We start from the raw sequence: 27,341 nt of genomic DNA, 5'->3' as shown, positions 1-27,341 counted from the left end.
ATGTAGCTGTAAAAAAAGAATGAAGAAGTTCTTTACACACTCATGTAGCATGAGAACCAGGGTATAATTTAAGGGAAAACACAAAGTACATAAACATGTATATGCTCTATTAATTTTTTGTAAAAGAAAAGGGGTTAAATGTGTAAATACAAATGCAAATAAGTATATTTGAAAAGGAAATACTAAAGAATTAATGAAAAAGGAATAAAAACTATTACCTGTGGGGAAGTAAGCAACAGAATGAAGCAGACAGTGATAGAAATGTGGCTTCTCTGAATGTTATCAGTTATATTGCTTTGACTTTAGAATCATGTAAATGTTTTACATATTCAATTTTAAATAGAGTGAAAAAAAGGAGAAAGCAATTCCTAGAGATTGAAAAAATTATAAACATATGTTACTGACAGGAATACAGAAAGAGTATTTTCTCACACATTGGTGGTGTGAATTAAAACATTTTTTGAAAGCAACCTGCTTGGAAATAGCTATTAAAATGGTGTATGTGTATGTGTGTTGACCTAATAATTCTAATCCTAGGAATCCATATCAAAGAGAGAAAAACATCCAAGGATATATGGATGTCAACATTTATTGCAGCAAAATTCTTGAGGTAAAAATCCTTGTGTTTATTGGAATGACTGACAAAATCATTTTGCATTTACACAATGGAATATGTTATAGTGTTAAAAAGGATGATTTGGAGCTCTACCAGGAGACTTAGAGGAATTTCTATAGTACTTTTGAACGATAAGAACAAGATAGAGAAAACTATATAATCTAACTTTTGTAGAACAATGAGGGAATTGTAAAGGTATGACTGTATGTGTGTGTGTGATTATATGATAAAGAGGAAAATAAGTAGAACTGCATAGGAATAAGGATTTACCTGTGGGGTTGAGACAAATGTTAGGGAGCGGAAAGGCCAAACAAAAAAAAATTGGGGTGGGGGGTGGAAACTGCTTTAAAATGGATAAAAAACAAAGTTGGTCTGCATTTGTATAATTTGATTGCATGCATTTTGCTTATCTGTAAAACATTTGACCATGTGACAAAACAGACCAATATTTTAGAAAAGGCATGCAGTTATAATCTTTGGTATGGTAGGCATAATTAATGTTGACTGAAAGCTTTGAAAAGAAAGAATAGGCATGAGAGAAAAAGAAAAACGATCAGCATTGGAATACTTAGAGGAAAGAGAAATCTGAAAGACTGAAAAGTTGACTTGAAGAACAAATGCTTCAGCAACCAAATATCAGCTTCACATTCAGTGTAAATGCAGGGCTTAGAAAGACTCTTGTTAACATGCCTGCTTCTTTAGCAAAGCCTTTCCTTGACTCAAACAGAAATGATAGTTTTCTTCTTAAAACCACCTGTGATCTAGTATATGGCTGTAAAATCTCATTGTGTTATAATTATTTCCATGCACTTTCTTTCCTTTGACCTCTTTGTCATCTTTCCTATCAACATTTATGTAAGCTTGATGTTTATGTTGATATCTTGCATAGATGGCATTTTATGAATATTTATCAAAATTAAATGGATAAGGTTAGAACCTAGGTTTTCTTTATCTAAGTCTACTCTGCTGCCCTGAAAATGCAAGTTATCTAGTGTAGTTCCATTTGAAGTTTCTGAAAGACTTATTTTGTCATTATTTTTATCTGTAATATCCCAAAAGAGCAGGGGGTGCTATCCCAGGAAATGAAGAATGGAAATATATACAAAGGAGAAAAAAAGTGAGACTAGTTTCCATTCCTGTTTGTTAGTCTGTGTGGCTGTGAAGCTGTGTTACGTAAATTAACTTAACAGTAGAATAACTAAATCATCTTCTCCTATTTAGGCAAGTAAGTCTGGGGGAAAGGCTTGAGCAACCTCTTTGGTTATGGTATTTGCAAGCTCAGAAATAATGAATTGAGGGAATTAGGTCTAAGGTGGCCTGAGGGAATTAGGTCTAAGGTGGCCTTTTCTACCCCTATGGTACCAAGAGATGATCTATATCATGGACCACCTCCACTTTAGAAAGAGAAAGACCTGGGCTTCAGAAAATGAAAAGCTCCCTTTCTGCTCTCCAACATTTCACTTTCTTTCTGCACTCTTAGTCTAAATTATACTTCTGTGTTACACATCTACTCTTTCAGAGTAAGGGCGCATGCCTAGTGTTATGAAAATCTTTCCATCACCATTTTATTCTTCTCATTCCTATTGAAATCACAAGCTTTGGGGCTTAAATTGCCTATGTGTGGTCTTAATTCATTTCAAAAATACTAAATCTATTCAACAGTTTGGAGTTATAGAGCAAGGTGATAAAATGTGTGCTTTTCCATTTCAGGGACCTACGTGCATAAATATCTCTAAGTAATAAAACCTTATAGCTTCATACTTTCCAAATGTAAGGTAAGTTCCCTATGTGAAGTTGAAAGTCTAAGAAAAATGTTACATTTTCATAATACAGTATTCCTTACTTAACCATTTCAATCACTTTATACACATATTATTACAGTGCATGGATCTCTGTCCTGCATATTTCTCTTCTCATGTGTCTGGTTTTGAAAACAAAGAGAAATTTCCAACCCCCAAAATAAAATAATGGTAAAAGTAGCCCTTTTATGTAAGAACTATCTTGGAATAAGCCATGTGTAGAAAAAAGAACCAATAGGATATATATATATATATATATTTACATAATACATATATATATATGTGCATGCTTGCTAAGTTGCTTCAGTCATGCCCAACTCTGAGACCCTGTGGCCTGAAGCCCACCAAGCTGCTCTGTTCATGTGATTCTCTAGGCAAGAATAGTGGAGTGGGTTGCCATGCCCTCCTCCAAGGGGTCTTCCTGGACCACCGTGTCTTTACCACTGAGCCACCAGTAAGCCTATATATATATATATATATATATATATGGATTGTATATGTGTGTTTGTTATAACTACAACAAAAATCTATAGGGATTTTATGCACATACATTGTATTTATCTTATATATAAACATATATAAATATATAACACACACATATATAACATGCATATATCAGATCAGATCAGATCATTCGCTCAGTCGTGTCCAACTCTCTGTGACCACATGAATTGTAGCACGCCAGGCCTCCCTGTCCATCACCAACTCCCGGAGTTCACTCAGACTCACGTCCATCGAGTCAGTGATGCCATCAAGCCATCTCATCCTCTGTCGTTCCCTTCTCCTCTTGCCCCCAATCCCTCCCAGCATCAGAGTCTTTTCCAATGAGTCAACTCTTCGCATGGGATGGCCAAAGTACTGGAGTTTCAGCTTTAGCATCATTCCTTCCAAAGAACACACAGGGCTGATCTCCTTCAGAATGGACTGGTTGGATCTCCTTGCAGTCCAAGGGACTCTCAAGAGTCTTCTCCAACACCACAGTTCAAAAGCATCAATTCTTCGGCGCTCAGCCTTCTTCACAGTCCAACTCTCACATCCATACACGACCACAGGAAAAACCATAGCCTTGACTAGATGAACCTTTGTTGGCAAAGTAATGTCTCTGCTTTTCAATATGCTATCTAGGTTGGTCATAACTTTCCTTCCAAGGAGTAAGCGTCTTTTAATTTCATGGCTGCAGTCACCATCTGTAGTGATTTTGGGGCCCAGAAAAATAAAGTCTGACACTGTTTCCACTGTTTCCCCATCTATTTCCCATGAAGTGATGGGACGGGATGCCATGATCTTCGTTTTCTGAATGTTGAGCTTTAAGCCAACTTTGTCACTCCCGACTTTCACTTTCATCAGGAGGCTTTTTAGTTCCTCTTCACTTTCTGCCATAAGGGTGGTGTCATCTGCATATCTGAGGTGATTGATATTTCTCCCAGCAATCTTGATTCCAGCTTGTGTTTCTTCCAGTCCAGCGTTTCTCATGATGTACTCTGCATAGAAGTTAAATAAACAGGGTGACAATATACGGCCTTGACGAACTCCTTTTCCTATTTGGAACCAGTTTGATGTTCCATGTCCAGTTCTAACTGTTGCTTCCTGACTTGCATACAAATTTCTCAAGAGGCAGGTCAGGTGGTCTGGTATTCCCATCTCTTTCAGAATTTTCCACAGTTTATTGTGATCCACACAAAGGCTTTGGCATAGTCAATAAAGCAGAAATAGATGCTTTTCTGGAACTCTCTTGCTTTTTCCGTGATCCAGCGGATGTTGGCAATTTGATCTCTGGTTCCTCTGCCTTTTCTAAAACCAGCTTGAATGTCAGGAAGTTCACGGTTCACCCCATGAACAGTATGAAAAGGCAAAATGATAGGATACTGAAAGAGAAACTCCCCAGGTCAGTAGGTGCCCAATATGCTACTGGAGATCAGTGGAGAAATAACTCCAGAAAGAATGAAGGGATGGAGCCAAAGCAAAAACAATACCCAGCTGTGGATGTGACTGGTGATAGAAGCAAGGTCCAATGCTGTAAAGAGCAATATTGCGTAGGAACCTGGAATGTCATGTCCATGAATCAAGGCAAATTGGAAGTGGTCAAACAAGAGATGGAAAGAGTGAATGTCAACATTCTAGGAATCAGCGAACTGAAATGGACTGGAATGGGTGAATTTAATTCAGATGACCATTATATCTACTACTGTGGGCAGGAATCCCTCAGAAGAAATGGAGTGGCCATCATGGTCAACAAAAGAGTCCGAAATGCAGTACTTGGATGCAATCTCAAAAATGACAGAATGATCTCTGTTCGTTTCCAAGGCAAAGCATTCAATATCACAGTAATCCAAGTCTATGCCCCAATCAGTAACGCTGAAGAAGCTGAAGTTGAACGGTTCTATGAAGACCGACAAGACCTTTTAGAACTAACACCCAAAAAAGATGTCCTTTTCATTATAGGGGACTGGAATGCAAAAGTAGGAAGTCAGGAAACACCTGGAGTAACAGGCAAATTTGGCCTTGGAATACGGAATGAAGCAGGGCAAAGACTAATAGAGTTTTGCCAAGAAAATGCGCTGGTCATAACAAACACCCTCTTCCAACAACACAAGAGAAGACTCTATACATGGCCATCACCAGATGGTCAACACCGAAATCAGATTGATTATATTCTTTGCAGCCAAAGATGGAGAAGCTCTATACAGTCAGCAAAAACAAGACCAGGAGCTGACTGTGGGTCAGACCATGAACTCCTTATTGCCAAATTCAGACTTAAATCGAAGAAAGTAGGGAAAACCACTAGACCATTCAGGTATGACCTAAATCAAATCCCTTATGATTATACAGTGGAAGTGAGAAATGGATTTAAGGGCCTAGATCTGATAGATAGAGTGCCTGATGAACTATGGAATGAGGTTCATGACATTGTACAGGAGACAGGCATCAAGACCATTCCCATGGAAAAGAAATGCAAAAAAAACCCCAAAAATATGCATATATAGTAAATATATAATATATATTATATATAGCAATATATAAGATAGTTTTATATATCATATATAATGTTTATATATATGTTATGTATATGCCTATATTTAATTTAATGTATACATATAAAGCCCACATATATAGATATAATCCAAACAGATATATATGTATATAATGTATACATATAAAATTCATATATATATAGATAAAATATATACAATATATGTATTATGTATAGAGAGAGTGAGAGAAGGCGAGAGAGAGGGAATGTAAGGAATTGGCTCACACAGTTACGGAGATCAAGAAGTCCCAACATCTGTAGTCCTCAAACTGGAGACACAGGAGAGCTGCTGGTGTATTTCCAGTCTGAGTTTAAAAGACTAAGAGCTGCTAGAGCCACTGGTGCAAGTTTTAGCTGAGGGCGAGAGAAGACTGATGTCCCAGCTCAGGTCAACAGGTGGGCAAAGATCCCCCTTAGTCTTTTCCTTCTATTTAGGTTTTCAGTGATCGGTTGAGACCCATCCACATTAGGGAGGGCAATCTGCTCTACTCAATTCAAATGTCATCTCACCCAGAAACACTCTCATACACATACCCAGAACATTATTTGATCAAATGTCTGGATACCCTGTGGTCCAGTCAAACTGACACACAAAATTAATCATCACACCATATGAAACCACAGCACCATTCTTTGAAAAATAACCTTTGAAGGCATGGCTATAACACTAAGGATATTTGACTTTCCTCAAATAATACTCATAGAAGCTATTAGAATTTGCAAATACGGGCTGCCAAGCCATTTTTATGACCCAATAGATTCATGAACAATCAATTGTGTATTATAGTACAAGTTATTTCATCTATTGTTTGGATTGGAGCTCCATATAAATCTTAATTTGCCACCATTTTGGTAAAGTTCCAATTTCTATTGTTAGATAGATCAATTGCTCTTATTTAGAAATGTTTTATGTAACAATTTTCGAAAATAGTTTTAAATAAATTATCTGTCTGACAGTTTTTTTCTCACCAAGATAATTAATTTTATATTTTCTCTCCATCATTAAGTATTTTAAATATGCAAGTCTGCTGGCATTTAGTACTGTCTGTCACAGCAGTGCCAAAAATCCTGCAGAATCTTGTTTTCAGAGATCTTGCTTACAAGCTTCCTTAATAGGGTATAATTTGCATAAAATAAGCTTAAATTGATTCTATATTTCTGATAAAATTCTCTATTTCACATGACTGAAGTGAGGGAAGGCATACGTGTGTCACCACTGGCTGGATTTCCTTGCTTTCTGATGAAATGGCTGTCTGCCACTCTGAGCCCAGAACATTGTACTGAAGTCAGGAAACAATTTGTCAACGTTCCTTTTAACACTGTGGTTATTCATTCTGTGATGATTAAATATGTACATACCTGATTAACAAGCTGCAACCAAATAGCGATAAGCAAAAATATTTTTTAAAAAAAAGCAAAAAAGAAAAGGAAACACTTTTATAAATAACTCACCAAACCCTGAACTTCACTGTACTAGAACTAGAGGTATATAAGATGGGTATTTGGGAAATGTTTGCTTGGATTTTGGGTGGCAAATTGCATTGGAAGTTATTCATTCAGCACCCAAGAGCCAGTTCAAAGTTGAAAAGCCCATAAAAGCTTAAATGTATTCTCCCTGCCTGCTCAGAAACATCATAAACCTTCTGTTGCTTCAACGATATTTATTGAGTATCTACTAGTAGCAAGGGTAGACACTATACTACAGAAAAAATGAAACCTGCTTATGCCCTTTGGAGCCTACAGTATAAGGGAGACACACATTAACTGAATAATCACACATGGAATGTAACATTGTAAACAGGGACAGATTGGAAAGAGAAGGCTATAGACTGACCCAGGCCAATTTACTAGTTTGCAGTGATAAAGTTATTTATGGTAGGTAAAGGTGGGCTTCAAAAATTAATTTTGGTGGAGACTGCATTCTCCCCACTTACCTCCTCCCCACTACATGTCAGCTACAGTGACACTAAGCCTCAGATGGAATCCTGTCACACAAAGAGTTGTAAACTGGCATCCATAAAGAAACACAAATGAATTCATATGACCTCGTCTGTAAGGTTCATGAAGTCCCAACCTTTGGTCCTTAAATGTGAGCAGAGCTTCTCAGTCGTCAATGGGCAGAGAGATCACTGGGGATCTTGTTCATGGGCAGTAGGCCTGGGAAAGGGCCTGTTCAGTTCAGTTCAGTCGCTCACTTGTGTTGGATTCTTTGTGAGCCCTATAGACTACAGCACACCAGGCTTTTCTGTCCATCACCAACTCCTGGAGTTTACCCAAACTCATGTCCATTGAGTCGGCGATGCCATCCAACCATCTCATCTTCTGTCATCCCTTCTCCTCCCGCCTTTAATCTTTCCTAGCATCAGGGTCTTTTCCAATGAGTCAGCTCTTCACATCAGATGGCCAAAGCACTGGAGTTTCAGCTTCAACATCAGTCCTTCCAGTGAACACTCAGGATTGATTTCCTTTAGGATGGACTGGTTGAATCTCCCTGCAGTCCAAGGGATTCTCAAGAGTCTTCTCCAACACCACAGTTCAAAAGCATCAATTCTTTGGTGCTCAGCTTTCTTTATAGTCCAACTCTCACATCCATACATGACTACTGGAAAAACCATAGCCTTGACTAGACGGACCTTTGTTGGCAAAGTAATGTCTCTGCTTTTAAATATGCTGTCTAGGTTGGTCATAGCTTTTCTTCCAAGGAGCAAGCATCTTTTAATTTCATTAATTTCAGGGAAAGGGCCTGAAAGTCTACATTTCCAGCTAGCTTTCATGTGTGGCTGACACTGCTGTTCCCAGACTACATTTTGAGCAACAAGACTCTTAGATGCTGTATTAAAAGTCCAGTTGAAATTAATGTGACAGCATTTCAACAGCAAGATTTGGGTGTCAACAGCCTTTGTAAGCATCCTGATCCTGAACGAGATGGATGCCTAAATTTGACACATTTCTGAAAAGTTTATGCTACTGCAGCCTCTCAATTCTTTGTCCTATTTCTGCAGAGGCAGGAGAAGGTGTATGAGATTTCTAGCCAATCCGCATTTAAAAAATACTACTCATTAAACCAATGAGAAATGCAATGTGCTGAACATCAAGCCCTCTGGTGAATTAGAGATACTTGTCAATTTGTGTAGCTGCCCCGGGAGTGCAGAGTTTTATTAGAGCTTTAAAAGACCCTTATGCTGGCTAAGACTGAAGGCAAAAGAAGAGGGTGGCAGAGGATGAGATGGTTAGATAGCATCACCAACTCAATGGACATGAATTTGACCAAACTCCAGGAGATAGTGAAGGACAGAGGAGCCTGATGTGTAGCAGTCCATGGGGTTACAAAGAGTTTGACATGACTTAGCTACTGAACAACAACAAAAATCACACCCTGAGTGAGGGTGTTTTATATTAAGGTCATTCAACTATGAATGAAGCATATTTAAGATAAAAACTAAGACAAATGGACTGTGTATGCGGAAGCATTTACAAGTAATTTATGAGCAAAGTAAATGGTCTATAACCTGGGTTCTGTGCATGCTTAGATTAAAGAAACCTGGCCCACATTGACAATGGCTTCTCTGGGCAAGAGTTGAAATCTACAGGATGGGGAGGGATTGTTTTGGAAATGAGAACTTTCAGGCAAAGCCCTTCCCAAACAAGAGTGAGGCGATGCCTTACAGCATACTGCCATCAGATGCTTATGTAGGTCACAGTGGTTCTCCAGGAGTGGACGTGAGACGTTATTAGTCTTCTTATCTTTTACTTTTTCTAACTAACCTGATTCAATACAAAATGCAATCACACAGAATGCATCGATATTTGTTCCTTTTATCTGATATCCTTCATAACTTATTGACAGTATGGTAGGCTCTTCTTCTTGGACTCAGACTTTACTGAACTATGCCTACAGTCACCCCAGTTTTATCTCCTGACAGCCCTTTACTCCTCTACTGCATCCTACTAAAGACGGGTACGTTATACATGGAGAAAAGGCTGAGGTAAAGAGGGGAACACAGACCAACTTCTGGGGCAGCGCCAAAGATTTTGCTTGTAAAACTAACGAGCCTTTTAGAAGATGCAAATGCATCATCTTCAGAACTATATTTTAAGGCAAGAATACTGGAGTGGGTTGCTGTTCTCTTCTCCAAGGGATCTTCCTTACCCGGGCATCGAACTCAGGTCTCCTGCATTGCACACAGATTCTTTACCATCTGAACCACCAGGGAAGTTCCCTAAAACCAATGAGCCTTTTAGAAGATGCAAATACATCATCTTCAGAACTATATTTTAGGGACTTCCCTGGCATTACATTGTGGGTCTGATCCTTGGTCCAGGAGCTATGATGCCTCTTGGCCAAAAAACCAGAAACAATAAAACAGAAGCAATACTGTGACAAATTAAATCAAGACATTGAAAGTGACCCGCATCAAAATGATCTTTTAGAAAAAATACTTTTTAACCTCAAGTGGCAACATAACCCAGCAAGTATGTCTGATTTTACCTTAAAAATCTGTATATACATACTTTATATGATATATGTATGTGATATGTATGTATGATTTACACATACATAAAATTCCCCTTTAAGTTAGTAAAGATGAATGTCCAGACTAAGGTTATTGGAGCTAAAGACAGGAAGAGCTCTTATATATACATATCTTATCTCCAGTAAGTCTGGATTGTGCTATGAGTTATAAAATACCTGAGAGTAACTTCAGTTTTTTTGAAGATGTTTTTACCTTTGACTGTGTGAGGATTTATTGGCTGAGGTGATAAGCTCGTTAGTAATAAAGAGAAAGTCATACTGGCAGAACTGCTAATTCTGCGGTGTGGTTTTGAATTCTACTTCACCAAAACTGTGTTAGTGGGGTAAAATGTGTGCTTGTTTATCGGTCCCACCACCTCCTGTTTCAACTGCTATCTCCAAGGCCTCTACCAGGCTCCTGCAGAACTTGTACAGGCTAGATATAGAAATGGCTTCTAAATATGTTTAGATAAGTTCATAGATGGGCTGTGTAATTAATTATGAAGGGAGGTTGGCATGGTTTGTGTTACCTCCCTGGCCTTTTTATGGTTGAGATCAGAGGCAATAAACATGCTCTCCTGCCAAATTGCTATCAGAGACAAAAAGGATAACCACATGCACTGACCTCATGAATGAACATTTTTATGACCTTTTAAATCACCTTCTATTTTTAAGAAACAGAGCAAACACATAATATCTCTGGTAGGTTTGCTTAAGCAGTTCAGGCTAAATCTGCTATGAGGAATGGCCCATTATAACTGAGCAAGGCAGGACACGATCTTGAAAGGCAGGGCTGCCAACATTGCCAAGTTGCAAATGTGGCTTTAGTCAAAATGTAATTGTAAGGTATTGAAGTAATTTGCTAGTTATGCAACTATTTTTATAATCATAAACTTAAAAAGTAATTGTGAAACTGTCTGATGGTGCAAGGGAGTTCATTATCCCATTCTACTTTTATGTGCTTTTGATATTTTCCATAATAAAAAATTTAAAGAAATTGTTAGTAATGCCATTATTGAATAAAAGAACTATAAAAGTACATGCTTGGCCTTACCAATTTGTAGCTAAACCCAATATTATTTAGTCATGTTTAACACTTGACCACTCAATGGGCCATGAGCTCAAAAAGATTTGAAATGTAGGGTAGAGTGGGAAGCATGGAGCAGTTTGCCCAGGCAACTCAAAGTTAGGTTATTGCCAAGATCAGAGAAAATTTGAGAGGCAAAAGAAATCATCTGGCCCTTCAGTGTGGACATCACCACTGCCAGGGCTCAAATTGGAGATAAACAGCCTGGTATCAGAATAGAAACAGGAGTGAAAGAACTGAGAATAACCAGAGAGATGAGGGATTAGGTCAAAATAAGACTGATCCCAGGCTTTTCCTTCAGGACTGCAGTACTTTGTACGGAAATTCCTCATTATCTGAGAAGCACTAAAAGTCAGCATGGAATCAAGACCTACCTCCTCACCCTATAGAGTTTTAAAGGAACTTGTTCCTTTTAGGATCACAGATTTGGATAAATATTAATAATTCTTCCAGGCTTCCCTTATGGCTCAGATGGTAAAGAATCTGCCTGCAATGTAGGAGACCTGGGTTCAGTCCCTATGTCAGGGAGATCTCCTGGAGAAGGAAATGACAACCCACTCCAGTGTTCTTGCCTGAAGAATCCCAGGGACGGGGGAGCCTGGTGGGCTGCCGTCTATGGGGTCACACAGAGTCAGACACGACGGAAGCGACTTAGCAGCAGCAGCAGCAGAAGACAAAAAGAAGGGATAGTAGTAAGAAATAAGAAATAAAAAGCATTCTGCTTTACCTGACCACCCCTATCAGATTTTCTATTTTTGTGGTTCAGGTTGTTAAGTAAATTTTCACGACTCAATCTGGCCAAGATCAGAGATAAATTCAATTCCATAGAATTTGTTGCTGTTGTTCAGTCTCTAAGTCGTGTCCGACTCTTTGCAACCTCATGAACTGCAGGATGCCAGGCTTCCCTGTCCTTCACTATCTCCATGAGTTTGCTCAAACTCATGTCCATTGAATCGGCAATGCTATCTAACCATTTCATCCTCTGTCACCCTCTTCTCATTCTGCCCTCAAGTCTTTTCCAATGAGTCGTATCTACCCATCAGGTGGCCAAAGTATTGGAGCTCAGCTTTCTCTATGACCCAACTCTAACATCCATACATGACTACTGGAAAACCCATAGCTTCAATGGACATTTGTTGGCAAAGTGATTGTCTCTGGTTTTTAATATGCTGTCTATGTTTGTCATAACTTCCCTTCCAAAAAGCAAGCATCTTTTAATTTCATGGCTGCAGTCACCATCCACAGTGATTTTAGAGCCCAAGAAAATAAAATCTGTAACTGTTCCCCCCTTTTCCCCTTATATTTGTCATGAAGTGATGGGACCAGATGCCATGATCTTAGTTTTTTAATGTTGAGTTTTTCACTCTCCTCCATGGGATAGCACAAGTATCTGCAGCTAGGAAAGTTGCCACATATACCTAAGACCATCTGCATCTTCCTGTCACCATATATTTGTAGGTTCCAGAAACCTCACAATGGAACTGTTTGAAATTTCTGTATTCCATTGACTTAAATTTTCTTTGAGCCATTCTACCACAATCCCTTCTAGAGTGAGTTGTATCTTTCATGACAAGAATCATTACTGGCAAGCTGCAAATGGAGGCAGAGACAGTTTTATCTGGAAGATTGAATATATTCCTAGGGTGGTATTCATTCAGAATTTTCTTTCTATTTTCACTGCCAAACTTTTCCAGCTGTAACAGCAGTGGCAGTTCTCTGGTCTTCAGCAAATAGAGATGCTGTTGTCACATCATTAGATGTTAGATTTAAAAGGCTAAAACCATTCATTGGGATGATTATCCTCTTTAAGGCAATTTCATTGGCTTCCCTTTCAAATAAGAACCAGAAATGGGAAATGATATCTACCCTAATTTGACAAAACCACTCAAACATCTCTCTTTCTAGGTCTGCGAGGTTTTTTGTGCTTTTCAATTTTTCCCTTTTTAGTAAGTAACCTTGTTATCCTCCCTTGTTGAACTTCCAGTAGATTCCCAGATTTGAGGGAAAGTTCATGCATTTGATGATAGAAAATAATAAAAACATCTTTGTATATTTTGGGTCTTACCTTTTAAGAAATAATAAAAATACAGTATTTGCATTTCACAGTCATGGAAATTTATCACAGCTGGCGACCCTGGAGTTCTTTTTGCTTTTGATAATCACTTCTTTGTACTCACCTTGAGCACTGGGCTGTAGTTACACTACTAATAATTGCAACCATTTATTTCCTACATTAAGCCAGGCACTGTATGAGGTACTTTACATACATCTCTTTTCTCAATTTTTGCAACCTACCTGGTTATTATTACAATGACTTTATGCAGTAGAAAACTGAGGCATGGAGAAGAAGGTAAGTAAATTGCTTAAGGTTATATGGTTTCATATTGCCTCCTGGGCCTAAGTTTCACAACCATCAAAACCTCTTCTCTCTTGAAACATCCTCTTTACTCAATGTGTGCTCATCACATACTTTAAAACACCATAACTCAGGAAAAGCACGAGCAGTAGAAATGGGTATACCAAAAGAGCCAAAGTTTGGGCAAACTGTATAATTTCTGAATTTTCCTTCTTTTGTTCAAAAATGCAAATAGGTACTTCCCTGGTGGTTCAGTGGTTAAGACTCCGCACTCCTGATGGGGGGGCATGGCTTCAATCCTTGGTCTGGGAGCTAAGATCTTGCATGCTATGCATGGCATTAAATAAAGACAGAAAATAAATAAAAATGACTGTTTCTAAAGATCATAAAGGCAAATAATTATATTTATCTTTTAAGAATTCTTAGTTTATAAAAAAATATGGTATCGCCTATCACATTTTAGAAACCCAATAAATGTCAGGTCCCTCTCCTTCTTAAGATATAGTCTTTGTGCCTCCTTCCTTCCTTCTGTACCCACCCTGTTAATACCAGTGAAGGAGAAGTATGTGTGGCCAAATCTGCATCAGAGTATCCTATTCCTTTGAACTCAGTGACAGGTCAAGGAAAAAGCACATACTTTCAACTGGGACCATTGGGAATACCCCCTTGGGTTTTTTAGACTGAAGTTGGCAGGGATGACTCTGTCTTTCCCTCCAGAGTCATGGGCTTATTAGTGTGTAAGTTCAGAGATGGCTCTACAGTCATATGGTCCCTTCCATATGGGGAGTGTTAGTCTCTCAGTCGTGTCTGATTCTTTGAGACCCCATGGACTGTAGCCCACTAGGCTCTTCAGTCCACGGGACTCTCCAGGCAAGAATATTGGAGTGGGTTGCCATTCCCTTCTCCAGGGTATCTTCCCGACCCAGGGATTGAACCCAGGTGTCCTGCTTTGGCAGGTGGATACTTTACCAACTGAGCCACCAGGCAAGAGTGCTTATGTTTGAGGATAAACTAAGCCAATAAAGAGAGAAATGCAAGGATACGCGATAGAAACAGATCAAAAACAAAAAGTTCAGACTGTTCTCTGGTCCCTAGACCTTGACGTTCCCAGGGCTGTATTCAGCCATTTCCCTTCAAAGCAGGTGATTTTATTAACCTTTTCACTTTTCAGGTTATCTTACTGTTAGCAAATAATTTTTATTGGAACCACTTTGCACTTTCCTTCCTCCTTCAGAAATTTGAAGTCTTTTCATTTAATCTTTCTGTTATTAAGTCCAGCATACAACTGAAAATATCTGGTGCTGGGGATCTGCTGCAAAATAGTACAAGGATGGGGTAGTGGATGAAGGTGTAGATAGAATTGGCCTTGGGTTCATGGTCTGGGGGGGATTATGTGATGGATACATGAGGTTTCATTATACTATTTAGTTTCTGTACATTCTATTCTGCTGCTGCTGCTAAATCGCTTCAGTTGTGTCCGACTCTGTGACCCCATAGATGGCAGCCCACCAGGCTCCCCCGTCCCTGGGATTCTCCAGGCAAGAACACTGGAGTGGGTTGCCATTTCCTTCTCCAATGCATGAAACTGAAAAGGGAAAGTGAAGTCACTCAGTCGTGTCCGACTCTTGGGGACCCCATGGACTGGAGCCCACCAAGGCTCCTCCGTCCATGGGATTTTCCAGGCAAGAGTACTGGAGCGGGGTGCCATCACCTTCTCCGACATTCTATTCTACATAAGTTTAAATGAGAAAACCAACAGAAAAAACAATAAAAAACAGAGACCAGGCTGTCTCATGTCCCCCAAAAGATGGATATGACATAAGAGCAGTTCCTAACAGACAGGAAGGGAAAGACCTTTTGGTGTTTGGAGGAGGTGACTGAAAGACAGGAGAACAAGGCAAGAGTGCAGACGATTACTCAGCTCTCTTTCTGGGTTGAAAATCGTAGGAGTGGAGATCATGAAAGGAAAAGAAGCTTTTCTAAATCAGTAAGTTTTTGGATACTTTTCAATCTTTCCCTTGACATTAATCACCCTCAATGGGCTCTGAAGCAGTGCAGTAATATGGAGGCATCTCTTATTCATTTAGGTGCTCATTCATTCTTTCCATTGCTACTATCTGATTCAGGAAAGAGAAAAGCCTTGCTCATGCAGTGTCTGACATATAGGTGGTGCCCAATAAATATTTGTTGAATTAATGAATAGATGGAGGGATACGCTATAAAGAAACACCTTTAATTATGGAACTCTTTTGACATTACATCAATATTCAATCTTCTACCTTTAGAACCTGCCAGAGTCTCTGCTGAAAATTCTCTTATGAAAGCTGCAATAACTTGGCCAGGAAAACATTACCACTGAAATTTTGCATAGATATCCACAGCATGAAATTTGTTCTAAGTGACAGAGTTTGAAACCCCTAAATCAAGTTTTCTGGCTTTGAGTGACAAGGATGTCAAAAAGATGAAAAGTAATCTTTCAAAATATGGGTTTTTTTGCTTGTCGAACTGAAAAACCTTTTATTTTCTTCTAGGTAGAGAAGCTTTTTCATTATGATGAATTCATGATGTAGACTTAATTGCCTTAGTAATTTTAACAACAGTTAATTTTTTAGGGGATGTAACAAGCATTTGTTATGTTTAATTGATGAGAATCTAAATTGACTATTACATATTTTCTTATGTTAGATGCATAGACTGCTCTATGTTCATCAATGCCTTTATTTATGGCATTCATTCAAACCAGAGCTATTTACTGAGTACAAGGTACTTTGTGCTGCAAATAAGAATGAGAAGGCTTGGTTTATAGCTTTGAAGAATTAATAAGCTAAAAAGAGAAAGAAATGATATAATTTTGGGCTCTTTTATAGGGAAGTTGGTTGCTTTAAAAAATAAACAAGGAAATTATCATAAATTATGGGCTGCCGTCTGGCATGTACCATGCTCTTCCACCACATTCTTCTCACCAGGCTGCATCTCCGTAGGGCAATACACAATGGTAATTCTTCATCCCACTGTTTCTATTTGTCTTCAAACATGTGAAGGCAAACATAACTGGAGCTAAGAAAAATTGACAAACAGGAATATTTGTGTAACCCAGGTGTTTCAGACATGTCCAGTGTTCAGAAAACACTGTTCTTTCTTCAAAAGATAAACTCTGTGTTTTGAACAGTTTTAAATTTGCAGAAAAATTGACAAGATTGTATGGTATGTTTGTATAATGAATGAACCAACATAGATCATTATTATTAGCTCAAGTCCATACTTTATTTGGATTTCCTTAATTCTAGCACTGTTCCCTTTCATTCAAATAAACTGAAATTGAAAGAAAACAGAAAGGAACAATAAGGGGAAAAAGTAGGTTGGACTGACATAAAATTTCTACAAAATACATAAGGGAAAATCTTTGTGTCTTGGACTAGGTAATATTTCTTAGAAATACAAAAAGTGTGAACTAAAATAAAATTGATAAGTTGACTTTATCAAAATTAAAACACTTATTCTTCAAAAGACACTGTAAAGGAAATAAAAAGGCAAGTAATAGATTAGCAGAAAATGTTTGCAAAATATATATCTGATGAAGAACTGAATCAAGAATATATGTTAAATTACAGAATACATAGAACTTTCACAACTTTAAAATAAGAAGGCAGACAACTTGATAAGAAGTGTGCAAAAATTTGAGCAGAAACTACCAAAGATATCTGAATGGCAAATAAGCATGCAAAAAGATACTCACTATTGGTAGTCATAGGGAAATGCAAATGAAAACCACAGTGATACCAGCCAACACCCCTGGAATAGCTAAAAAGCCTGACAATACCAAGCATATCAAAGGTGTGGAGCAACTCCTATTTACCCAAGAGAAGTAAAAGTGTCTGTCTACACGGTTACCTGTTCATGAAAATTCCTAGTGGTTTTATTTTAAGTGAAAGTTGCTCACTTGTGTCCAACTTTTTGCTAGCCCATGAACGGTAGCCTGCCAGGCTTTTCTGTTCACAGAATTCTCCAAGCAAGAATACTGGAATGGGAAGCTGTTCCCTTCTCCAGGAGATCTTCGCAACCCAGGGATCAAACCCAGGTCTCCCACAATGCAGGCAGATTCTTTACCATCTGAGCCACCAGGGAAGCACAGTGGCTTTATTGGCAATGGCCAAAAATTGGGAAAAAATTTTATATCAACTAATGAATGAGTTAAATAATGTGATTTGTCCCTCTATAATGCTCAGAAGCATTACATTAATTGAAAAAACCAGATATAAAGACCATATATGGTATAAATCCATTTACACGATATTGTCAAAAATGCTCAGCTGCAATTCCATCACCTCCACTAGCTTTGTTCATAGTGATGCTTCTTAAGGCCCACTTGACTTCACATTTGAGTATGTCTGGCTCTATGTGAGTGACTATACCATGGTGATTATCTGGGTCATGAAGATCATTTTTTGTACAGTTCTTCTGTGTATTCTTGCTACCTCTTCTTAATATCTTCTGGTTCTGTTAGGTCCATACCATTTCTGTCCTTTATTGTGGCCATCTTTGCATGAAATGTTAAAGAGGATGTTAAAAATGTTAAAGAGGATGTTAAAAAAAATGTTAAAATGAAATGTTGAATACCAAACCACCTGACCTGCCTCTTCAGAAACCTGTATGCAGGTCAGGAAGCAACAGTTAGAACTGGACATGGAACAACAGACTGGTTCCAAATAGGGAAAGGAGTATGTCAAGGCTGTATATGGTCACCCTGTTTATTTAACTTATATGCAGAGTACATCATGAGAAACACTGGACTGGATAAAGCACAAGCTGGAAATAAGATTGTGGGGAGAAATATTAGTAACCTCAGATATGCAGATGATACCACCCTTATGGCAGAAAGCAAAGAAGAACTAAAGAGCCTCTTGATGAAAGTGAAAGACGAGAGTGAAAAAGTTGGCTTAAAGGTCAACATTCAGAAAACTAAGATCATGGCATCTGGTCCCATCACTTCATAGCAAATAGATGGGGAAACAGTGGAAACAGTGACAGACTTTATTTTTTGGGGCTCCAAAATCACTGCAGATGGCAACTGCAGCCATGAAATTAAAATATGCTTGCTTCTGGAAGAAAAATTATGACCAACCTAGACAGCATATTAAAAAGCAGAGACATTTCTTTGCCAACAAAGGTCTGTCTAGTCAAGGCTATGGTTTTTCCAGTAGTCATGTATGGATGTGAGAGTTGGACTATAAAGAAAGCTGAGCACCAAAGAATTGATGCTTTTGAACTGTGAAGTTGGAGAAGACTCTTGAAAGTCCCTTGGACTGCAAGGAGATCCAACCAGTCCATCTTAAAGGAAATCAGTCCTGAATATTCATAAGAATGACTGATGCTGAAGCTGAAACTCCAGCGCTTTGGCCACCTGATGTGAAGAACTGACTCATTGGAAAAGACCTAGATACTGGGAAAGATTGAAGGCAGGAGGAGAAGGGGACAACAGAGGATGAGATGGTTGGATGGCATCACCGACTCAATGGACATGAGTTTGAGTAAATTCTGGGAGTTGGTGATGGACAGGGAGGCCTGGCGCGCTGCAGTCTATGGGGTCGCAAAGAGTCCAACATGACTGAGCGACTGAACTAAACTGAGTAGAAAATGCAAAAATACAGTGATAGAAAGCAGAAAAGTTTCCAGAGCCAAGGATTAGGAGAAGAGATTGCTGGCAAAGCAAAGAGACAGAAGGAACAGTTTAGGATGATGGAGCTTCTAGGGACAGCAATAATGATTACATACATAATTACAAACATTTGTTGAAGTGAAACTTTAAATAGGTGAACTTACTGTATATAAATAATACCTCAATAAAGCTGATTAAAAATAGTTTTATAAATTAAATAGGGCTTCCTGGATGGTGCTAGTGGTAAAGAATCCATGTGCAATGCAGGAAATATAAGAGATGTGCGTTTGATCCCTGGGTTGGGAAGATCCCCTGGAGGAGGGCATGGCAACCCACTCCAGTATTCTTGCCTGGAGAATCCATGGACAGAAAAGCCCGGTGGGCTATTGTCCATAGGGTCACAAAAAGTTGGACACGACTAAAGTGACTTAGCACACAAACACACCTTAGATGATTGCTAGATATTTTCTATAAATAATAAGAATTATGTAACTCATCTTACATTCATGTTTGTTTTGGCTTCAAGGAAGTTTATAGCTAAATTTAATATTCAATCATAGTAAGAATGAATGGCCTTTGGATTAGCAATGCACTTTCTACAGCTATAGTTGACATTTTCTACTTATTTTTAAATAAACCTGACTTCTGCAGCTTTTATTATCAGACATTTAAGAGTCATCTTAGAATCTTAGAAACAGGAAGAACATAAAATAAAACTTAAAACATACACGAAGTCATAAGGAGATGGGAGCCTACTGAGATCAGCAAATGAGAAGATATGACAAAATCATGTGCCCTTGATAGAAAAAAAAAATATCAAAACCCCGACTGGGCCTGTTTCATTTGCCTCTGCTGTCAGATGGTCTAAGGTAAAGCAAGCCACTGTTACAAGGAGATACAGCAGAGCAGACCACTCAAGAACTGATTGCTAACAGAAACTTCATTATGAATGAAAACTATTTACCTGCATATAATCTGGAAATTATAGTTTAAGAAAGACCATCTTGTGCTCGCTTCGGCAGCACATATACTAAAATTGGAATGATACAGAGAAGATTAGCATGGCCCCTGCGCAAGGATGACACGCAAATTCGTGAAGCGTTCCATATTTTTTAAAAATAAACAAATGGGACCTAATTAACATTAAAAGCTTCTGCACATCAAAGGAAACTATCAGCAAGGTGAAAAGACAGCCTTCAGAATGGGAGAAAATAATAGCAAATGAAGCAACTGACAAACAACTAATCTCAAAAATATACAAGCAACTCCTACAGCTCAACTCCAGAAAAATAAATGACCCAATCAAAAAATGGGCCAAAGAACTAAATAGACATTTCTCCAAAGAAGACATACAGATGGCTAACAAACACATGAAAAGATGCTCAACATCACTCATTATCAGAGAAATGCAAATCAAAACCACTATGAGGTACCATTTCACACCAGTCAGAATGGCTGCGATCCAAAAGTCTACAAATAATAAATGCTGGAGAGGGTGTGGAGAAAAGGGAACCCTCTTACACTGTTGGTGGGAATGCAAACTAGTACAGCCACTATGGAGAACAATGTGGAGATTCCTTAAAAAACTGGAAATAGAACTGCCTTATGATCCAGCAATCCCACTGCTGGGCATACACACTGAGGAAACCAGAAGGGAAAGAGACACGTGTACCCCAGTGTTCATCGCAGCACTGTTTATAATAGCCAGGACATGGAAGCAACCTAGATGTCCATCAGCAGATGAATGGATAAGAAAGCAGTGGTACATATACACAATGGAGTATTACTCAGCCATTAAAAAGAATCCATTTGAATCAGTTCTAATGAGGTGGATGAAACTGGAGCCTATTATACAGAGTGAAGTAAGCCAGAAGGAAAAACACCAATATAGTATACTAACGCATATATATGGAATTTAGAAAGATGGTAACAATAACCCTGTGTACGAGACAGCAAAAGAGACACTGATGTATGGAACAGTCTTATGGACTCTGTGGGAGAGGGAGAGGGTGGGAAGATTTGGGAGAATGGCATTGAAACATGTAAAATATCATGTATGAAATGAGATGCCAGTCCAGGTTCAATGCACAATACTGGATGCTTGGGGCTGCTGCACTGGGACGCCCCAGAGGGATGGTATGGGGAGGGAGGAGGGAGGAGGGTTCAGGATGGGGAGCACATGTATACCTGTGATGGATTCATTTTGATATTTGGCAAAACTAATACAATTATGTAAAGTTTAAAAATAAAATAAAATTTAAAAAAAAAACAATTTAGAAAGGAAAAAAAAAAGAGAAAGACCATCTTAACAAAAATGATTTTTGAGGTTTGGCATTGGTAGCTCAGCTGGTAAAGAATCTGCCGGCAATGCAAGAGACCCCTGTTCAATTCCTGGGTTGCGAAGATCCCCTGGAGAAGGCATAGGCTACTCACTCCAGTATTCTTGGGCTTCCCTGGTGGCCCAGAAGGTAAAGAATCCATATGCAATGTGAAAGACCTGGGTTTGATCCTTGGGTTGGGAAGATCCCCTGGAAGGCATGGCAACCCACTCCAGTATTCTTGCCTGGAGGATTCCATGGACAGAGAAGCCTGGAGGCCTAGTCCATGGGGTTACAAAGAGTCAGACATGACTGAGCAACTAAGCACAGCACAGCACTAGGATGTACTTTTGCAGAGTTGAATGATATCATCCTTTTACAAAGATGTAGCTCGCTCATTCAGAAAGATGCTCCAGAGGAATGTTGTGGACAAGGCTTTGTGCACTCTGGGAACTGGGATCCTCTCTGTATCCATCAAGGAGGATTCATCCATCTAAGGCCCCTACATTTTTCCAGTAGTCATGTAGAGATGTGAGAGTTGGACCTTAAAGAAGGCTCAGCACTGAAGAATTGATGCTTTCAAACTGTGATGTTGGAGAAGACTTTTGAGAGTCCCTTGGACTGCAAGGAGATCAAACCAGTCAATCCTAAAAGCAATCAACCCTGAACATTCATTGGAAGGATTGATGCTGAAGCTGAAGCTCCAATACTTTTGCAGCCTGATGTGAAGAGCTGACTCACTGGAAAAGACCCTGATACTGGGAAAGATTGAAGGCAGGAGGAGAAGGGGACAACAGAGAACAATAAGGTTGGATGGCATCACCGACTCAATGGGTATGAGTTTGAGCAAACCTCAGGCGATAGTGGAAGTCAGGGAAGCCCTGGATGCTTCGGTGCATGGGATCACAAAGAGTCAGACACAACTGCATGACAAGGGTCCCTATATACATAGACAAGAGTCTTTCTTTGGGGACTAAGATAAAAAGGATTTATTGATTGAATCTACACAATGGAAGGAGAAAACAATATACAGCAATGGGAAAAATAAATTATTCCAAGAATCATTAAGCATGTAAAAGAAGCTCTGAAATCAATTTCTAGTCCTTCTCACTGTAGAACGAATGATGAGTTTAGTCAGTGTGCTCTGGTCTTGAGCAAAGTCCTCTCCTCCCAGGTTCCAAAGTTGTCATTTATCCATCGCATCCTTGTCTGACCTGGTCTCAGATGATAACATCTTAAATCTGTTACATTTTTCAGATTATTCTCTCGTTAGCTGATATCACAAAGGTTAAATAAAGATTTATTATAGGCCTTTGATAAAGGCTTTGCTTTGTCTGATATACTTGCAAAGTATGGGCTGTGCCTGTCCCGGGTTACTTGGCTGCTGCTTATTTCTCTTCTGCCTCTTTGCCTGTCATTCTGCTGTAATAGGAAGGCTTATCATCTCTTCCTGGGCTGGGGAGGATGTCAGTTTTTGATTGGGGTCTGTCTCATATGTCAATGTCTGCTATTAGTCTTTGCCATGGCACCTGCATGACATACCATTATATCCCAGGGCAGTAGCTCAGGGGACCTCCCATTTAACTACAGCATTCCCAGTGACCTAGAGTCAACTCCAGAATTGTCCTCAACAAGATGGTAGCAATTCTGCAGAGCCCCTCAAGGCATAAGCCAAAAAGGGTTAGAAAACCAAAAGGTAACCCTGGAGAGCAGACAATTCCAGCACTACCTTCTGTTTAGGTCTAAGACTATTCTTAGAGAGGTTACTGAGCCAGACAGAGAAAGACATACATCTCCATCTTTTAAGCAAACCCATGTCTACAGGAGGAGACTGCCAATTTTTGTTACACCTACATCAAGCATTTCTCTAAGGCAGTAGTTCTTAAATTTTAGTATGCATCAGAGTCACCTGGGTAGTTTGCTAACAGGCATACTCTCTTGTAAAACTCTTACAAATTCAAATTTAGTAGGTTTTAAGTGAAGCCCAGGAATCTGAATTCTCACCATGCCTCTCTAGGAAATTCTAATGCAGATGGTCCTTTGACTATATGCTGAGAAATGCTGACAACTCTAAGTGAGTCTAATATATTCAATGAACTTGAGAATCCAGAAAAACCACAGGTCACATTCCAGGATTCAGTTCTTGTGCATGAGCTTGTTAGAATGGGGTTATATCCATATCCAAAGTGTTGATTAAAGGAATACAGATTACTAGTTCCATCCAGACCTACAGGGAGTAGGACCCGAGTCTGCACTTGTGCAAACATTCCCAGTGATTCTTAGGCATGCTGAAGTTTGAAGACCACAGAAGGAAAGATTTTCTATTCAGCCAATTTCACACTCATTTACTGAGAGTACACACTGGAAGCTGGCTGATTAGTACAGGACCAGAGTATGGGAGCTTCTAGCAAAAGTTGGTAGCAGGCAGCAATGACTTAATTGACATTCAAATCTCATCTCTATTTCAAAAATTCAATTCTACTGCCAGGCAAAGTAGTACCTTTGCATAATGAAAGGGACCAAGGAGACAAACTTGAGTTTGAGATTTGGCTTTTTCCACACCCGCTCCACAACCCCCCACCCTCCGGCCGCGTTTTGAGCAGAGTAAATAATGTTCAGTGTAGTAACCTCAAGAGTTGTTCTTTCGATAACAGCCCAGAGCCAAGAATGCACTATTTTCTTTTTCCACTTCGATATCTTAATGGAATGAATGTGATATTATTTATCAACTGTGAGCTTGATGGAATATATCATATAAATCATCTCAAATGTTATTTGCCACCTGCCTGCCTGTTCTGAAATGCATGCTGGCTTAATTAATCTAATTAGTCAATGCACAGATCAGGAGCACATTTACAGCTTCTCTGTCATCATAAATAAACTAGTTTTGTTTTCATAGGCTAAATAATTCATTTTAAGGATGGATGGGGGAAAAAAATCCGAGAGAGAGCTGACCTCTATTAGAGTACAACATGGAATAATGATGACAGCATTTTCTTTTTGTTCTGCGTGCCCTCCATTAACCTTCTATTAAAATACTCCTTTGTGGGGGAGTTGAGGGGGGGAGGAGGTGGCACGCAGCAGAAATGTCATGCCCTCCCACCTGGAGAGGCATACCTGCCATTTGCCAGGAATGAGCTTACCCATTTCAAACCTCATGATTGAAAGACACATGGAGTCTCAAGTACACGCATGTGCATTAGAGAGCTGAGGAGCGCAGATGCTGTGAATACTGGAGCCCACGCTGCTGGCTGAGGACAAATCCAAAAGAGAAAAGGGGCCAGAGTGGCAGGTGAGAAGCGAGGCTAAGCACAGTGAATAGGCTGAATGCTGTGAATCAGCGATTGCTCTTTTCACAGCCAGGCTCTCTGGTACAGACACGCTGGTTGTGCAGTGACCCGCTCCAGAATTCCACTCGTTGAAAACCACGGGAAATGGAGTCATGGAACATGGCGACCCTGGACAAGACGGTACAGTGTAGTGTAATGGTTAAAGCCTCAAGTTCACAGCTAAAGAGATCGGGGCTTGCATCCCATCTTCCACTGTTTATATGCCTCGTTCCCTTAAACAAGCTGCCTGGCCTGTCTATTGCTCCTCTGTATAATGTGGACACCTTATAGGACTGTTTTAAGAATTAAGTGTGGTAATTTGAGTGCTTGGCCTGTTGGTAATGTGTTTGTGAGGCTCAAGGTGATACCCATGGAGCCGTCCCTCCCCAGTCCACTGCTAGTTGCCCTTTGTCCTATTGCTCACCCACCCCCACCCCCACCCCAATAACCAAAAAGCAAAGTTTCCCCTTGGCTGCCTCTCAGCTTCAGGAGAAGGAGCCTAGGGAAGAGGGCCAAGCTGGACCTTGATGTGTGTATAGACCATCTGAGCAGTTAATTTCTGGGTCTTGGTACCCAGAGGATGAGCATGAAGGCAGGACTGTGGGCAGTTTAGGGGTTAGGGATTGGTGCAGGCTCTGACAGCTCACCTGCACTTGCCCCATAGATGTTTTACCACCTGGGGATGCCCAGGTCTAAGAGCAGTACTGTCAGCACACACTGTGTGGTATACAGTATAAGTACTCAATAAATATCAGCAGTTATTATTCTTATTATCATTGCTGAATTTCAGGATTCACTAATTCAGAAGCCCCCATTTAGCCGTAATTCAATATGTATTATGGAGGATTAAAAAAAAAATAGAAATCCAAAAACCATTCCCTCAAGAAGTTTGTGTTCTAATTGACAAGGTTAAGATGGAGATCAGTCCTGGGTGTTCATTGGAAGGACTGATGTTGAGGCGAAACTCCAATACTTTGGTCACCTGATGCCAAGAGCTGACTCATTGGAAAAAACCCTGATGCTGGGAAAGATTGAGGGCAGGAGGAGAAGGGGACGACAGAGGATGAGATGGTTGGATGGCATCATCGACTTGATGGACATGGGTTTGGGTGGACTCCGGGAGTTGGTGATGGACAGGGAGACCTGGTGTGCTGCGATTCATGGGGTCGCAAAGAGTCGGACATGACTGAGCAACTGAACTGAACTGAACTGAAGATGTTAGTAACATATTCATATATAATATATAGTATTTCCTGATTTATTCTACTAAGAGAGTGAAATTCACAGTTAAGGTTTATGCTTAACAACCTCTGATATTTCATCACTGGCTTCAGAAAATATACAACCTCTTCAGTCTGTTATGCAGGCCTCACCTCATTGGTTACTCCTGCCTTGTAAGCAAAATATCCAATATTGTCAGCCAGCCTTCTTTCTTCATGGTCCATCCCTTAGATTATCTTGTGGACATCCCAACCATTGTTCATACGTGCTCTCGGCTTCTCTACTTTTAGGCAAATCCTGTACCTTAGATCTTCTGGATACGCCTTGGGTTCCCTTCTGGATTACAAGGTCCCAAGGGTAGGAATGTGACTCATACATCTTTGTGTTCCCCAAGAGAACATAATATAAAGCCTGGCACAAAATAATCTTTCAATAAATACTCACTGGGACTTCCCTGGCAGTCCAGTGGTTGAGACTTTGCCTTCCAATGCAGGGGGTGTGGGTTTGATCCCTGATCTGGGAGCTAAGATCCCACAAGACTCGTGGCCAAAACTTAAAACAGAAGCAAGGATCTTCAGGCAGAAGGCTTAGCACATCCAAAGCAGGAAGGTATGGAACAGTGTGAGTGAAAAATGCACGAGACATGGAGCATGATCATGCACCCTGGATAGGCCCACCTGGAGGAGAGGGATCAGCTTATGAAGCACCTGGAGGTATTTTCTGTGGAGTCAGTTCTCAGAGAATAACCTAGAGTGCTTGGTTGATAGGTGAAAACGTGGAAATTTGCTTCAGTGACTGTCTTTACACTCTGTGCCCTTCACCTTGACACATGAAACTTAATTAATAATAATTGCATCTATGAGGAGAAGGGGCCAACAGAAGATGAGATGGTTGGATGGCATCATTGACTCAATGGACATGAGTTTCTGAGCAAACTCTTGGAGATAGTTAAGGACAGGGAAGCCTAGGATGCTGCAGTCCATGGGGTTGCAAAAGCTAGAAATGAGAGATTGACTGAACAACACATGTATGTCTGGCTGAGTCCCTTTGCTGTTCATCTGAAACTATCACAACACTGTTAATAAGCTAAGCTTCAATACAAAATAAAAAGTTTAATAATAAAAAAAGTAACGTCATGTTCTTCTGGGATACTGTTGAGTTGGCCAAAAAGTTTGTTTGGATTTTTCTGTAGCATCTTATGTAACGTACTTCAGCTCCTAATGTTTAGTATTTTTAGCTTCTCCTCTCTCACTTTCCTCTTGAGTGGTATACCAACATGAATGTATATTTTCACAGCACTCTTGGATAGGATGTTAAGTTCTCCTTGGTATTGTAATAAGGATGATGGGGCAGGTCTCCAACAAGTTAAGAATGTTTCTCAAAACCTACCCCTTCTGTCCTGGCTCATTGTAGAA

At 39.6% G+C, this 27,341-nt stretch overlaps 1 non-coding gene across 1 annotated transcript; it reads left to right on the top strand.

The window, feature by feature from the left end:
* Positions 1-20,064: 20,064 nt before the first annotated feature.
* Positions 20,065-20,171, top strand: LOC133236385 (U6 spliceosomal RNA). Its single transcript, XR_009732866.1, has one exon. It is a non-coding gene; the product is annotated as a U6 spliceosomal RNA (small nuclear RNA).
* Positions 20,172-27,341: the final 7,170 nt, after the last annotated feature.

The sequence above is a fragment of the Bos javanicus genome, chromosome 2 (genome assembly GCF_032452875.1).
Source record: "Bos javanicus breed banteng chromosome 2, ARS-OSU_banteng_1.0, whole genome shotgun sequence".
NCBI classification, from domain to species: domain Eukaryota; kingdom Metazoa; phylum Chordata; class Mammalia; order Artiodactyla; family Bovidae; genus Bos; species Bos javanicus.
This window is presented reverse-complemented; position numbering and strand designations above follow the sequence as displayed.